General features: G+C 38.0%; 1 long non-coding RNA gene across 1 annotated transcript in view; it reads left to right on the top strand.

Annotated features, from left to right (window-relative positions):
- Positions 1-8,519: 8,519 nt before the first annotated feature.
- Positions 8,520-16,879, top strand: part of LOC146493661 (uncharacterized) — a 534,640-nt gene continuing 526,280 nt past the window's right edge. Inside the window, exon 1 of the long non-coding RNA XR_014872009.1 lies at positions 8,520-8,955. This is a non-coding gene — a long non-coding RNA (uncharacterized LOC146493661). The remainder of the gene's footprint in view (positions 8,956-16,879) is intronic.

Below are 16,879 nucleotides of genomic sequence, written 5' to 3'. Positions count from 1 at the left end.
TTGTTGCGAAATTAGTTTTACCCCTGTTCTTTTATTCGTCGAGGCATCCAGAGACGGCACCGGAACTCAGTAGTCATTTTACACAAAACTTTTATTCATCTTTATTCATCTTTATTTAAGGCAGGTGTGTCCCTCTGCAAAATCTTCACCCCTAGGTTAGTTACAGCCAGCTTTATAGAGGCGTCCCCATCATAAAACCCCCCTACGGTGTGCTGCAAACTCTGTGTCTGTGTCTTTGTGAGTGCTCGTGTGTGACTGTGTACGCATACCTGTATGTATGTGTGTGCGCGTAAGTGAGTGTGCGTGACAGTTAAAACACTGTGGGTGTAGGTGACTCCCTAGAGGTCATAAAAAACCCATTTCCCTTCCAGACCACAGTTATCCAGGTCAAATGTTGAGCCCTTACACAGTTCAACTGGGGGAGGGGTCTCCTACAATCTACTCCTAAATTCATGACAGTCAGACCTTTATTACATTGAGGGCAGTGTCAGTGTCTCTACAATAATTCTACATTCTATGTTAACACATTTCTAAACTCTAAATCAGCTAAACATTTCTACAGTATCCAGACTATATTCATCCATCAGACAGAAAACATCCCCATACACCTCCCCAACTCACTCACTCACACACACATTTCAGACTGAACAATGTCTTTTGCGGGTACACATCTTTTTTCCCGCGCTTATGTGCTGATCCTCCCACGTGGATCAACTGTCACAGTCCTGGGCCTAAGGCCCAGTGTTTTCATTTTGTACTATTGTTTATTAGTCTGTTCTCTTCTATTGTTCATGACTACTAGGGTTTTGGTTTCTGATTTCCTGTTCTTCTGGGTTGTGATTTGTAGCTCTTAGGTTTAATTCTGCCCTCATGTTATTCTCTTATTCCCTAGTCAGTCATGTCTCGTGACCCTCCGGTCCCTGTACTGTGTTCCCTCTGTACTGTGTTAGTATTGTCTCTGAGTTCAGTCTGTGGATTTCCTGTTTTACTTTGAAGGGCTTGTCTCATGTTAGTGTATTCTGCTTTACGTCCTTGTCTTGTCTAGCCCAATGAGTCCCAGGTGTGTGTCCACCTGTTCCTCGTTTCCTCATGTGCCTCCCAGTGTATTTTAGTCCCTGTCAGTAAGTTCTTCTTGTTGCGTAAACCAGTCAAGTGATACCAATAGATTACATATATTTGTACTATAATTTGACTTTAAAAATCCCCATCACTAAAGATATTGTTTTATACCCACACTGTTCTAGCTTGATAGCATAAAGCATGATAGTGTAGTATCACATCACAGTCACAGTGACATGCTAGTGGTGTAGTAGAATGTTATGTAGAAAGTTCTGTATGAAAGCAAGATGCCCAAGGGCTTAGCATGGTTTTCTGTTGCGTTTGAGTCTGCGTGCTTACAGCAACACCTCAGAGGAGAGAACTTTTTAAATTAGTCAACTGACTTGCAACTTAACTTGTATCACTAGTGATCATTTTGGTGTCATATTTTGACTACAGTAAGAGATCATTTAAAAGTTTAGGTTCTTCTTTTCAGTGTATTAGCAACTCTTAAAAAAATGAAAATGCAAAGCCTGTTGCTGTGATGTTCCACCCTGATCTTCATCTGCTGGCAGTGCTAGTGTTGGTATCAGGAACAGAACACAGTGTCCTAGTTTGTCAAATGTAATAAGATGAGTAACTATAGTACAAATGCCAATCCGTGCATTTTTCTGGTCTTTGCTGTTTGTGTTTTTTTGTTGTTGTCTCTCTGCTTAGTTAGAAATACTACCTCAGCAGGCTTTCACTATGCCTACAGGTTGTCAAGGTACTGAGGAGGACTAACCCCTGAAAAGCAGGTGGCGCTGAAAACACCTCCATGCTTTGAGGTTCTGTGCTACAGAGCTGGTTGAGGTGTTTACAGACGTTTTTAATTTGTCCCTCACCCTCAAAGTCTGTCTACACATTGCACTTTGGTGCTTATTAAAGAGTTGAAGCGCGGTCAGTTAATTGATGGTCAGAAGCTTCGTCCGGCGCGATGTCCAGCCGATCTATTGAGTAAAGTGGCCTAGAGCTATGGAAAGATTGCATATACGCTTATAATACATATATCACATATAATCTAGAAACAGGCCTGAATAAAGACCTGAGTGCGCAACCTGCTGCGTTTGAGTTTGCTTGGTAACAGATGACTCAGAATGAGTCAGGAAGTGTACTTCTAAAATGTCTTTGTTTCCTCTGTAAAGTGTGCATTTTTTGGTGGTTATTTTGAGGAGCTGTTGGGAGGATGCTATTTGAATAACCAGGTTATTCATTATTGTCTTTTATTCATTTATATCTTTTGATTAAGCTTTTAGTAGAGGTTCATTTATTCAACATATTACAGATATAGTTTCAGTTAGGTTATTATGCACATGAGAATTGGCCTCTCTTCTCATAAGACAAAGTTCGTATGAGGTCGAGCCGCACACACACACCTGCACACACTGTAGGTAGGCTTATGTTCTAGGTGAGAGTTCAGATATATTTGCTTGCAACTGCATTTTTGTGCGTGCAGGATTGCTAGTTTGTTGCAGAGCATGGCCCGAGGTTTTGGAGAAGCGAGAGTCAGAAGATGGACAGGAAGCACCTTCCGCGGAGACGGAGACAATGTTCTTTTCAAACTGTGTTAAAAGTCATTGTGGTTTTGATTTGACGTATGCATATATTGTATCTTCTTAACGCATGAGGGGGCGTTATAAATTTCCCTGATGGTATAAAAACAACTGATTGTGTATTGTTCGAGCGAGATCGATGCTGTCTGCGTACAGTGTTCATCTCCCACGCGTGTTCATTAAAATCATCGTTTGACTCCACCCGGCCGGATCAGTGTTGTTATTTTGGAATTCCTCCTATATCCCTCCTCAATATTTGAACCCCTAACACAGTCCTTATCAGTTTTAGATTTGTTTGTTTTTTTACAGTAGTTTTCATTCCCAAAATGTAGTGATGCATGTCTGCCTCTGAAATATTTTTAGATGTGTTCCTTTGATAGTAGAAACTCCCTCATCAAGCTGACTGATTTCGAACCATTAATTTGCATTGCTGCAAGTAGAATATAAAGTCATTGTAGAAATATTTTGGCAACTCTTTAAAAAATGCCTTTCATCAGAGTTTAAACTGTAAATGTCAAAGTTAGAACACAGTGTTCTAGTTAGCCAATTGTAATAACATGAGTGACTATCGTACAAATACCCATCCGTGCATTTTCTGGTCTTTCCTGTTTTGTTTTGTTTGTTCTCTCTCTCTCTCTTTTTTCCATGTGCATGTTCTCACAAAGACTGCTGAACCCTGCCCTTAACTACAACCTTAAAAATCCTCTTTCGGTGTGTGATCTTGAATAAACACGTGTCCTTGTTTAAACCGAGGAATTCTGAGATGATGGCTGTCAACACACAGCCAAAAAAGGTGTGCTACTTCTTTGTGGGGGATGGAGCACACAGGTGAATCATGCAAGGACATTTGTTTGCAGCTAAACTCCATACCAGCTACTGAGCTAACTTGGCAGGGTATTTTTAAGGAGATTGTACACTTGTAAATGTACCCATGGATATTGAGCCTATTATATTATCTTCTAGGTTACTTGGGGGATTCTGTTGGTGTCCTGTAGTGTGATGAGAAAATTAGGTAATACATTATAACACAGCTATAACTAAGTGTATTTTCAATGTCATTTATATCGAATTTACATTGTGATTGTATTTAAAAATGTATTCACTAGAAAAAGTGGTTGACAAGTCAGGTTTTTACAGGGAAAAAAGAAATAATACCTCACCAGGCCTTCACTATACCTACAGGTTGTCAAAGTACAACAGTGGTGTAAAAGAGCTGCAAACCAAGTATGATACATTCTTGGTCCATCAAATTAAGTTTGCTCTTTAGCTAGACTTTAAGTCTAGCTGTAACAGGTCTAAAATTAAGATTTCGACTCACTTTCTATCCTCAGCCTATGGATGTCAATTTCTGTTGATCTGTTGTCACTATGTTTGAAATCTGCCAATATTTTCATTATAGCTTGCACTATTTGAACATGTTGTGTTTAAAACGACTCATATAGCAGCACATTTAATATACTGTGGTAACCAGGAAAAGGAAACAGCCAAGTTATCATTATCGTCACCAGTGAGTTGTAGAATTAGACTGCTGATTGAATAGAAGCACAAACCTGACATCTAGTGGTGAACACAGTTACAGTGCATGACACCATGTACTAAAAGGTCAATGTCATTAGATTCCTCATGTTGTTTTTCTTACAAACACGCTGATCATTTTTATTCTCTTGTACATGTATGAAATGCTGCAGCAGTGGTCTCAAAAGTAATTCTTTATTTTGATTTTTTTTAAACAGCAAAGTAAATTTTTATGTGAGGAAAAAAAAGGGAGTCTTAAATGTCTTGATGCATGCTCAAGTCTTAAATGTTTTACTGCTTATTAACATGACAGATAATGAAGTTTTGCCACAAAAGCACATGTACAGTACTAAAATATTGTCCAACACAAGGATGGTGTGACAGAGCAACACTAACTCATGTTTTACAAATCACTGTACCCAATTCATCAGCTGATTTAACTGAGATATAGATATCTATCTATATATAGATAGATATCTATATATATAGATATCTATATATCTTGTTTGTTTGTTAGATTTCTGTTTTTTTGTTTTTTGAGTAGAGATGGTCACTGCCCTCCAAAGTCCTCTTTTTAAGATTGGAGAACAGTAGGTGGACAGATCCATTTTGACTTCTAACAGCAGGCTTTCAAAATACAGAGCCAATCAAATCAAACTGGAGATAGAAAACTAAAACAATGATCAAAATGTGTTCTGAAGTGAAATACTGAGCGGTTAGTATTATTGTAGCCACCATCCAGTTTCCCCTTTACCTGAAAGAAAAGGCTAATCATAACATACTGTGCCACTGTGCCACAATAAGCAAACAAGTTAATGAGTGTGTTTGTGTGTGATTAAGACTAGTTGTGTGTGATACAGCAATTTATCCAGTACCAAGTAAATACAGGAATAGTATTGCTGATACCAGTACCGGTACAAATACTGATACTTTCAACTTATAAAGGCACCTTATGTAGGAGAGATCGATGTGTCACACAATGTAATGACACCTAAATCATTTTGATTTTGACTTTCCAGGATAATTAGTTAACACCATAAAACACACATGTCACCTATCTTGCGTTTTGAAACTGTCTTTTTTGAAGACCTGGAATATAAATGTGTCTTTATAGCACTTTGGAACCGCTTCTGTTCATGTTCATGTTTTGAGGTATATATATATTCATCTCCAATAAAATAATAAATTCATTTATTTAACAGAATTCAGTGGGCTGAATATATTATTTGAAGACCTGAATATAGTTTTTATGTTGTCAGTCTGCTAAAGTAGCAACAATAACACTAACATTGAGTAATACTGAAGAACCGAACATGGGTCAAGACTGAAAAATTACGTTCATCCCTACGTGAGCTACATATTTAATATTCTCATCTCTGAAAGAACTGAGAGACTTGAGTCCCTCTCTGAGCTCTGTCTTGGCCATTTGTGTCTGTCTGACACATTTCCTTCCTCCCCTCTTCCCCCTTTTTCATAAATTCATATCTTTATATAAGTTGATGGTGTTGCCACAATAGAAAATGTCCTTTCAGTACACATGACTGGTTGCAGTGTTTTCATTTACAGCTACAAATTTAACATGGAAGCATATAACTATATATATAACTACTCCTGTGTAATATTGACTGTTTGTGTGCTGACACATCCACACCTTCTCTGTCAACATTCATTTCAACAGAAATTTGACTTGAAGTTCCATCACAGCACATGTGTTATCAATACCCTGACACTGACTGTTAGTCATTATATCTCTCTCAGTCTCTAAGTTCAAAATGAAAACTCACTAGTGGTAATTAATAATTTCAGCTTTCAATGCAAATACTGCACACTGGTAAAGTCTCCATTATAATTTCAAAGGTAAGCTTTACACTCACCATAGAAAAACTATGCAGCCTACCTAAAAATGATCTGTCCTATGCAGCAAACTGATTTTACGTAAGAAGAACTCTTGAAATAAGACTTTTTTAATCCAGAAATAAATGATTACATTTGAGAATTCAAGAGGGTTAAGCAACATTTAAAAAGCTCAATTTTAGATAAAATTACTTGAAATGTGTCATGGTCCTGGGTCGGTGACCCAGCGTTTTGAGTTTGTGATTATTATTTTCTAGTTTATTCTGATCTTGTATTGGTTGTTGGGGTTCGGTTGTAGTGTTTATTTTCCCGACCTGTGTCTCCCTCTGTGCTCTGTACAGGTCCCCGAGTTTTGTGTTGTAAAACAGTCTGTGTGTTTCCTGTTTTACTTTGTAGGTCTGTGTCTCGTTATGCCCATTAGTTCCAGCTGTGTCCCCTCCTGTGTGCCATTTCCTGATTACCTGGTGTGTGTATTTATAGTGGGTGTTTGTCTGTGTTCGTTGTCGGCTCGTCTGCTTCTATGGTGTTCCGTTCCTGTCTCTGCGGCTCTCTGCCCCACACCTCTTTTGTATGCTCTCAGGTTTGTCATTTAGTTCTCCCAGTTTAGGTTTCTTCAGTTGTTTTGTCATGCTTCGTTGTCTGTTCTGCCACTGTCACCTGTAAATAAACCCTCACTCATATCATCAGTCGGCTGCCTGCATTTTGGGTCCTCCTTTTCCTCCACACCACACGGCTCACCCCGCCAGCCGTGACAAAATGAATCTATTAAGCCCCCAAAGTAAGGTAAATATACTAAATGTAAGCCCTTTTCTATGTTTTGAATTGTTAATTATAGCAAATGAATGCACTGCAACAAGAAAATTAGTTCTAATACAATGAAAATCTACTCAAGGTTAGTGAAGTATCATTAAGCTGTTTCTTGATTGAAGCTGGCTATTTCTTGACTTCTACTGAAATCACAACCAGTGATGGATGGCAACATTGATTACTCTCATGAGAACAAAACTCTTTTTATCAACAATATAGGGCTGCTGCACAATCCCTAAAAATCTACATTTGCCCCTTAAAAAACACCAGACATTTTTGCCCTTTAACTTATGTTACAGTCATATAGTCACACAATGTTATAAATAATGGCATAATCCAAAAAAGACTTAAACCTCTAAAGTGTCATTAAGGAACAAATTTGCTTTGTAAGGAGTTATTAGTAAAGCACTTTGTCAGGACACTGTGTAACATTTGTTCCTAATTAGCCTAACAGGCAAGGTTTATAAGCTACACATGTGTAGCCCTTTTTTATGTTGTGTATTATACAGATTGTAACCATGTTAATTTCACCATGTTTTTACGGAGTAATTGAAAATGAACACAATTTCATCCTAGATTTTAGACATACAATATTACTGTACATTGATGCAATTAACTCAAACAGATCATATAACACTACAAAACAGTTTTTATAGAGGATTGGTTAGGTTTTGATGTCAAGATGTCTTGGTTAAATTCTAGGAAAGATCACAGCAAGAGTGATGATCTCAACACAGTGACAACAGTGGACAGAGGTCACAACAAATTATGTCAAAGAGGTTCCATGTCTATTACAACTTGATGCAAACAGGGTCCTGCCCAAGTATTAATTCAGTCACTTCCTTCTTTTCATTCAACAATAGTTCATAATCTTGTAAGAAATGATGAGACCAGTTGCTATAGTTTGAGGGGATTTATGTCCAATTCTTGTTTGGATTTTAGCTGCTCGACAGTCATGGGTCTTTGAATTTTTTTGGAATATTACGAACAGCTTATTGTTAATTTGGATCTATGAAAACAAAAGGAATTAAAAGAAGAATGCCAAGGAACACTTCTCTGTGACATTTGCAGTGTTTCACTTGAGAGAAAAATAAACATTAAACATAATATGCCTGCTGAACTCTACTGAGTAACATGAGCCAACAGCAAACATTATAATGTGTCTGTTTGTTTTTGAATTTCTCAAGCAAGAGTATTTGCATGTATGTAATTTTTTCATTCATTAACTAAAAATGTATTTTAATCTGCCTCAAGTAGACAGTCCTTTGTGGAATTTCAATATGTCATTTTGAGGTTGGGTTCTTTTTTTTCATTTTGTAAAAAAAAACAACCATCATCCTCTTTTTCCTTTTTATGTTACTTAATTTTTGGTTACCTAAGACCAGCATCACAATGACAGTTTAACTGAAGAGCAGTTTTTCAGTTCAAGTATCATAATACAAGACAACACTAACCTCTCTTTTGTACTTATGTGATGTTTGTGCACTCTATTGTATTGGTATGGAGCAAACAATGAATACTTTTTAAAAAATATAATTTTGTTATTGTTTTCCTATGGGCTTACTCCTAGTTTCCATATTTGCACATTTGGTTCTCATTTGAATAGTCCACCACCAGAGGTGGGTAGTAACGAGTTACATTTACTCCGTTACATTTACTTGAGTAAGTTTTTGAAAAAAATGTACTTTTAAAGTACCCTTTTGCACAATACTTTTTACTTTTACTTGAGTACATTTTTAAGAAGAAACTGTACTTTTACTTTGCTACATTTGCAAAATTCAACTCATTACTTTTAAAAAAATAATTAGTTTAACACATTAAATATCATGCTGCCAGTGGAGTTTCCGGTAACGTTTTTACCAATCAGATGTGGCCATGCAGTCACATGACCAGTTTGAAACTGGCGGGCAGAGCTGCCCAAGCCTTTCAAAGTAGCGGACACACGTAAAGAAGAAACACATGAAAACATGGCAGAGCCAATTGTCTACGCTAGAGCTGAAGAGGATGAACACCCTTGGCCTCATATACAAAGAATGTTTTGCATAAAAGCAGTACAAAAGAACAGCTATGTCTTCAGTGTTGGTGTCTCCAGTGAGAGCCAAAACAAACCAACTTTTCAGTGTGAAAAAACGTGTAACCTGAGGAAACAGTAAGTTTTCTCTAAATATCTTTTTAGCTGTGGTTAGCTGGATGTCAGTCTCGAGCTCGAGCTGCGAGTCATATTTTTGGCGCTACGTTGTAGTGAGATAAGTTTGTGGGTGCTTTGTGCAGCCAAACAGTAGGATATATTGGCTATCACTGCTTAGCCTTGCACGTGTTCTTATTTTAAACTTAATCTGGAATTCATTGCAAACTGTTTGTGCAGGATATGAATGACAAGATTTTGTTTTTCTACAAGAGTTAGTAAAAAAACATCTCCAGTGTCATCAAATCTTCTTGCCAAACATCCGCAGCTTGGCAGTGTATACAGCACTATAATGACCAGACCTAATTCTTTTGAAAACCATACATCTTTCCACAGGTCTCAACTTCATCAGGTTGCGTTGACACTGCAGGTCTTAATGCTCAATTCCGATTTTTTTGATCAAATCCGATTTTTTTGTCTGCTTGTTCACACTACAAATCAAATGCGACAGCAAACGCTCTCTACTGTGAATGCTCAAAGCGGCCCGCAAAGAAGATGTCACACACAACGCGCCCTGTTTAGACCGAGAGCAAACAATATTGTTTGACTGATGGCCCATAACCCTTTAAGACCTACCGAACCAAGTCCGCCAGATCTTATATTATATTTTTACATGCTGTAGTGCCATTTTTGGGAGCATTTCAAGTTGCTATACATCAATACAACCATTATAACCCAAATTTTAATAATATGTATGCATTAAGTGCATAGTAACTACATAAAGTGCAATAAACTACAAAAAATTTGAAAATCGTTTTTGTTTTTTTAACATATATTTCTAGTTAGAGAAATTTAAGAGGCTTATCCCTCAAAACTGTAAATACAAAAAAGTTGCACAAAATAGTTTCCCACCACAGGAAATTTAGTTTGAGTGTCTTCATAGCTTTACTTTTGAAATACACCAAATTTTATATACTGCAGGAAAAGCGAAAATAAATATTGTAATGCAAATTTGCAAAAAACGGCATATGCATCAAAATAAACTATTTCCAGCAGTGCATTTTGAGTTCTAAGCATCCCAGAAATGATACAGAAAGTCATAAAGTCAAAGATAACTTTTAAAAACACCAGTATAGGCTTATGAGGCCCTGAAGTAAAAAAAAAAAAACAAACTACATTTCCGCGAAAATGACGTCACTTCCGGTTTCGGGCAGGGAATGGCGGACATGCGATAGTTCGCGCTGACGTCTATTCCAACGTAGGAAGTGTTACGAACAGCTGATAATATTCCAGAAAGCCTGTTTCTGCAATATTATGTTTTTGTTGCTGCAAGCGCTTTTTATGCAATTTTTGCAAAGCTATATGTGGAAGGAAAAACTGATGGCATAAGATGTAAGTACAACTCCTCCGGTTTCATATGCAAAAAAAATTATTGTGCTAGCTTACGTGGTTCCAGTTCTACCGGGATTTAAAAATAGTTACGCAAAACAGAGTGTTCCCACTCTGACCGGCTTTAAAGGGTTAATATAAAGACTTCTGACTTTACGTTTCCCAATTTTTGCTTTAAGTTATTTTGTTATTTACATAATAATGTAGATAACCTAATAATTATCCTTATTGCTGTTTCAGAGGATAGTTGCAGATTTCTGTCAGAATCTGCAGATTATACAGTACAAATAAAATTTTCACGTTTCTCCAACGTTGTCTTCCCAACAGTTTCACTAACAAATACAGGAACCGTTCGCAATGTCTTCTCGGGCGCTTCTCCGGCGCTGATAATTGGCGTCTGTCTTGTGTCAGTGACATAAAAGACGGATTTAATGCGGCATGACCGTTCAAACAGCAGTCGCTTTCTAAAACATCTGATATGTATCAGATTCAGTACCACATACAAAAGTGACCCAGATCGGATTTGAAAATATCGGATTTGTGCCGTTCACACTGTCATACCATGATCGGATATGGGTCGCATAGTGTCAGAAAAATCGGATTTAATGCGCTTTTGCCTGCAGTGTGAACGTAGCCTTACACTCAGAGCTGGATGAGGCCAGCGCAAACAGCAGCCTAACCAACTAAGATGATGGATCCATGGGGTCAGGAAAGCCAGAAGCAGGGAGCTGGAGCCTTTCCTTTCATGTCCATTCACTGGAGGTGTGGATCTATTGCATTGCTTTCCTCACATCAAGAAGCTGTCGGTCAAATGCAATCAATGCAGCTCTTCATGCATCTGGAGCTTGTGAAGGACTTCTTAGTCAGGCAGGACTCCTGTTCACTGCTAAACAGCTTCACAGATAGAACCTTGAGAGCAAACTGCTGCTGAAGCTTAACCATCACTTCAGTGAGTGAAGAATTGGCACATTTTTGCTAAATATGCAGAAATAGATGCACACCCATACAATTTATGGTAAACTGAGCTGCCTTCTCGCTACTTGAGTAGTCTTTTCACCAAGTACTTTTTTACTCTTACTTGAGTAACTTTTTTTGAAGACTACTTTTCACTTTTACTTGAGTAATAATATTTTAAAGTAATGCTACTCTTACTTGCGTACAATTTTTAGATACTCGACCCACCTCTGTCCACCACACATTGCATCCACAGATTGGATCTTTGCCAAGATGTTTTTCACTGCAATTTCTTTGGTCTCCACCCTTTTTATGGAATTAATCTAAATATTACTTTTTTCATCAAGAATTGAGCACCTGTCATCATCCTTAAAACTCCACCCTTTAGAACAGTGTTCTCAAACTCGCGGCCCACATCACCCCTACTTGTGGTCCGTACATTGACGTGAAGAAATGTAATCCAACTTGGCCCTTGTAGTTACGATTTTATGTTAGGGAGGATGTGTTTGTTGTTATGTGCAATGTTAAAATAATTTCTTTAAAAAGCAAAAAATAATTTCATATGAAAACAATTTGACCAGAGAACACAAACATGTTCAGGGATTGGCTGTGTTAGTTCAGTGAGAGAATTATTTGTAAAGAAAAGCAGTCAAAAACGAATGTGTACACTTACGTCTGCATTTTTATTTTGTTATATAAGAACAAAATTATAGCAGAAGTGCTGCCACGTGTCTGGCCAGAAAGTGAGTACCAATTTGATTATTTGGTAGTTGAATGAAAGGCTTCAGGTAGTTTAAAAAACTAGCCCACAGCTCATTTACGATTGAGACCCCTGCTTTAGAACGACACACACACACACACAATAAATATATATATACTACGACGCAGCAGTTGTAGATGTGAGCAGAAATGGATAAAGAAAGGGTCCTTTTGAACAGCAAGTTCAATTTTAAAGCAATGCCAGATGGTTCTCTTGACAAGACCAAAGTAATTTGTATTTACTGTTGGTGTGAGCTGAGTTATCACCATAGTACGTCCAGTCTCAAATACCACTTGCTAGCCAAGCACACAGCTAACGCAGAGAGACCCACCTCCCTCTCGTCAAAGGCAGACCACACTGGATAGCTTTCAAAGGAGATGTCTGGACAATTCTACGTCCAACAAACTTTTCAAACGATCGTGGCTCAAGAGTTGGCAGTTTGTCTTGTAATTGGAAGGTTGCCGGTTCGACCCCTGGCTCCAACAGTCTCGGTCGTTGTGTCCTTGGGCAAGACACTTCACCCGTTGCCTACTGGTGGTGGTCAGAAGGCCCGGTGGCGGCAGTGTCCAGCAGCCTCGCCTCTGTCAGTGCGCCCCAGGGCAGCTGTGGCTACAATATAGCATGTCATCACCGGTGTGTGTGAATGGGTGGATGACTGAATGTAATGTAAAGCACTCTGGGGTCCTTAGCGACTAAGTAAAGCGCTATACAAATCAAGTGTATAGATTTGGCATGGACTGAAGGGACATGTCCCCACCAATATGCAGCTATTATTGAATTGTCCCCACCAATAATTTGTTTTCTTCGAGTAAAGAAAAACAAAACCGATAGAAAGAAAAAAAAAAAAAGATCTGTCAGCGTCTCATTCACCTACTATTAAGAGTTAAATTACGTTCTTTACTGTAGTCCTACCTCATTTGACAAATATGGCCAATGTGATTGGCTGTGCCTTTCAGGAGCTCTGTTTAGTTTTAGCAGCGGCAAGCCTGCGCTGTGAGGACTTGCAAGGAGGAGAGTAGGATGGCAGCAAAAAGGAAGGACCTGGATATAAGAAAGTAGGTCACTTAATGTCAAGTCAACTCATAAAATGTGTCTGTCATAATAATGTTACAGGCTAGGCTAGCATAGATAGATATAGAAGTGTAACTAGAAGTGTAAATGTCTGTCCTTATTTTTTGGGTGGGGTGGGGGGGGGGGTGATTAAGAATCACTCCACATCTGGTAAAAAAAAAAAGTAAGAGTGCCACAGCATGGATACAAAACAGTGTAATTCCAAAAAGAAAAAGTGAATTAATACCAACTAGCTGTAGGAGTATCTGGCTCCATCCGGTGGAAGGAGGGTAGTACTGCAGGTCACCTGCCAGCCTCTAGTGGACACATGTAGGACAGAAATTACAATGGCAACGGCAGCCCTCGAAGAAAAAACAATAAGGACTTCTCACAAATATTAGACAGGTCAAAGATTTTGTAAAGAACCATATGTTGGAGGGAGCGAAGCAAAAGGATAGAACATTAAGTCAGAGCAGTAAGGCTACTAAGGTTGGACAGGTAGCTGTAGAGGCCACACTTATGCCACCGCTTCTGCATCCATCCCAATTAAAGAAATTATGAAGGGACATCATTCAATAGGGATGGACTGATCCGATGTTACGTATCAGTATCAGTCCGATACTGACCTAAATTACTGGATTGTATATCGGAGAGAAATAAAAAATGTAATCTGACCTTACAAAACTTGCGGCATAACCTTAGCACGAGAATTATGCGTCACGTGATAGACGTGCCGTGCGAGACGTCTCGGCGTCTGGTTGAGCGAGGCTCTCACTACCAAACCGGCATTTCATGTCCAAGAAAGTTATCCCAGAGACAAGTAAAGCAAGTGTGGTAGTTCATCTCTGAATGTTTGTAAAGCATTCCCACTTAAGTTTAACAACAGATCAATGGAGCGACTGCTTCTTCTCTCTCCCTCCCTCTCCTGTTGCTATTTCAATCATGGAACTGATTAATCATCGACTTTTCTTTTGCAACTCCCATCTCTGTTGTTTGTTTTTGGCCCACTTTGCACCAGAAAGAGGAAACCAGCGGCTAAACAACAGCAGCACATTTAAGCTTGATATGCTGTTGTTAGAATTTATTTAATATTACTTTCTACACAGCCCCGCCCCTCCCTGAGCCTGGTTCTGCCGGAGGGTTCTTCCTGTTAAACGGGAGTTTTTCCTTCCCACTGTTGCCAAAGTGCTTGCTCATAGGGGGTCATATGATTGTTGAGTTTTTCTCTGTATCTATTATTATAGGATATACTGTATGATATAAAGCACCTTGAGGCGACTGTTGTTGTGACTTGGCGCTATATAAATAAAATTGAACCTTGATATGCCACACCTGTGAGGTGGGATGGATTATCTCGACAAAGGAGATAAAGGAGAAGTGCTCACTAACATAGATTTAGACAGGTTTGTGGACAATATTTGAGAATGATTGGTCTTTTGTGTATGTAGAAAATGTTTCAGATCTTTGAGTTCAGCTCATGAAAAATGGGAGCAAAAACAATGCATTTGTATTTTTGTTCAGTGTATGTGAGACAATGTGTGATGCTCAGGTTTACTCATGATGGTAGCTTTTTGGTTTGTTTTTACAACTCCTTTTGTCGTTTTATCATTGCAAAAAAAATGACCCAGCAGTAATACCTCACTATACACACAAACTAAACCATCTGGAGAAAAGTTGATTTGATTATCATCACTCATCTCAGAAAGTCACTGTTATCCTAAAGTGCATTTCTGTGGGTAAATTCCAATAAATTAATATGATATGATATTTTTTCCCTTTAATGAAATGTTTGTATTTATCTTTTGTTAATTTACTCTGTTAATATCTTTGTCTGACATTAAAATGTGTTCTGTTGTCTGAAGTAAGGGTGACGAATATGCAGAATACAAAAACCAGAAAGAGGGCAAACACTTTTTCATAGCACCGCATGTATTACAAAATTGAAACACAGACAGTGAAATTAATCTATTTTAAACAAAAAATTAATGTATTCCAGACAAAATGTTAACTTCTAACTTTAGCAGAAAATATAAAAAAAATAAATTACTTTTTTATATTTTTATATTCTCCCCAATTATCCCCTTGGAAGAGAGAAGAGAAATTTAATGTAATGATAGGTATGGTCCTCTCCATTCGCCAAAACCTCTATCACCGAAGAACAAGTGGTCACTGAATGAGTTGATGCCTAGTATTTTATGATCCGAATGAAATGCTACTGAATTCAGAATCATCTCTGGTATTTTTGCACCATGATCTTGCTATATATCTCATGCATTAACATTATGCATATATTTAATTTTGTTTGATTATAGATATTGAAACAGGTTTTAATCAGACTGGTACAAATGTTATTTCTTAGTTGCAGTGAAGCATATGACGAAAATTAAAAGCTATGCTTTAGCTATTAGCAATGCCTCGTGCCCTAAGTAGCCATTCATTTTACTTTAATCCTTGAATCTCTCCCTTCTTAATCTATTTTTTACCATGTTTATTTTTTGCGCCACGTTTATGCCCGACAATATTTTCACGGACCGGCCTTTAAGGTGTCGCGGATAAATACAACAAATTAAAACTAGTACCGGTACAGAAAAAAAGAAGATTTATTCATAACACACGTGAAAAGACCAAGGAAAGCCGAGTTAACGATAAAAATGGTAACAAAATAACGCTGAAAACCGATAAAAACCCTGAAAACCATACATTTCACACCTGAGCCTCAACTCTCGCGGACCGGTACCGGTCTGAGGCCCGGGGGTTGGGGACCACTGTTTTAAAGTCATGTGGTCCTAAACTTTTGATCAGCTGTAAAACAGCTTGTTTCAGTTTAAGCGTTGTTTTCAATAAATTGCATGCTCAAAGAAATGTTTTGTCTCCCTCTCATTTCTTCTGGTTGCATCTTGAGACTCTACTTGGAACCTTGTTAAGATCCAACCATGCAAAATGTAATTTTCTTTGCCATTTTTCAAGTGGTTTTAAACTTTTGATTGAGACTGTGGGAGCTCTTTGTAACATCTGTCACCAAAAGCAGAGCTTTTATTTTTCTTTGTACTGGTTTTCATCTTGGGTTGGTGTGTATAACTGTAGTCATTAGCTTTATATTGTTAAATGGTAATTAAGAGACAGTGCATTCCAAGTCAAGTGAAAGTAGTATAACATGTCACTTAGTGGAACCAACCCAATTAGAATCAATAAGAGAACTGATAAGGAATCAAATCATTAAGTGATTTGGAGACCAAAATACTAAATTTCGCTCTACAAGGACCTGATATCCACTTACGAGGACATTACACTGCCACTGTTCTATCGAAATGTAAAATGAATTTCCTCTTATGTGGTATTATTTTTTTCTCTGAAACAAAAATCAGGTAAAAAAAAATCTGGTAACTCTTGTTTTTTACATTCATCAGGTCCCAATCAGCCCAAATAGCAAAGAGAAATTAAAAATGCATGCCATGAAAGACTTTGGGTCTTAGGAGGATAGTATATACACTATGTTGTAGCCTTTATAGGTGTTCAACACTGGACCATAAACAAATCTTTTCCTTTACAGTTTGGATGGTACAAGTCAAACAAAAATTTTTAAGTGAAACGCAGAGCTTTTACTGTTGGGGTGCCTGGGTTGTCGACCCAGAGTTTTCAGTTTTAAATTATTATTGAACTTTGATATTATTTATAATTTCTAGTCTTTTGGTTCCTTAGAGTTCTCTGTCCTATGGTTTATGTCTCTGTGTTCCATAGTTGCTGTCTCCCCTGTCAGCTGTATCCCCTTGTCAAGTCCACGTCTCTGTGTTATGT

The sequence above is a fragment of the Neolamprologus multifasciatus genome, chromosome 22, assembly GCF_963576455.1.
Source record: "Neolamprologus multifasciatus chromosome 22, fNeoMul1.2, whole genome shotgun sequence".
Lineage (NCBI taxonomy): Eukaryota > Metazoa > Chordata > Actinopteri > Cichliformes > Cichlidae > Neolamprologus > Neolamprologus multifasciatus.
Note: the sequence above shows the minus strand (reverse complement) of the source record. Positions and strands in the feature narration are given on the sequence as shown.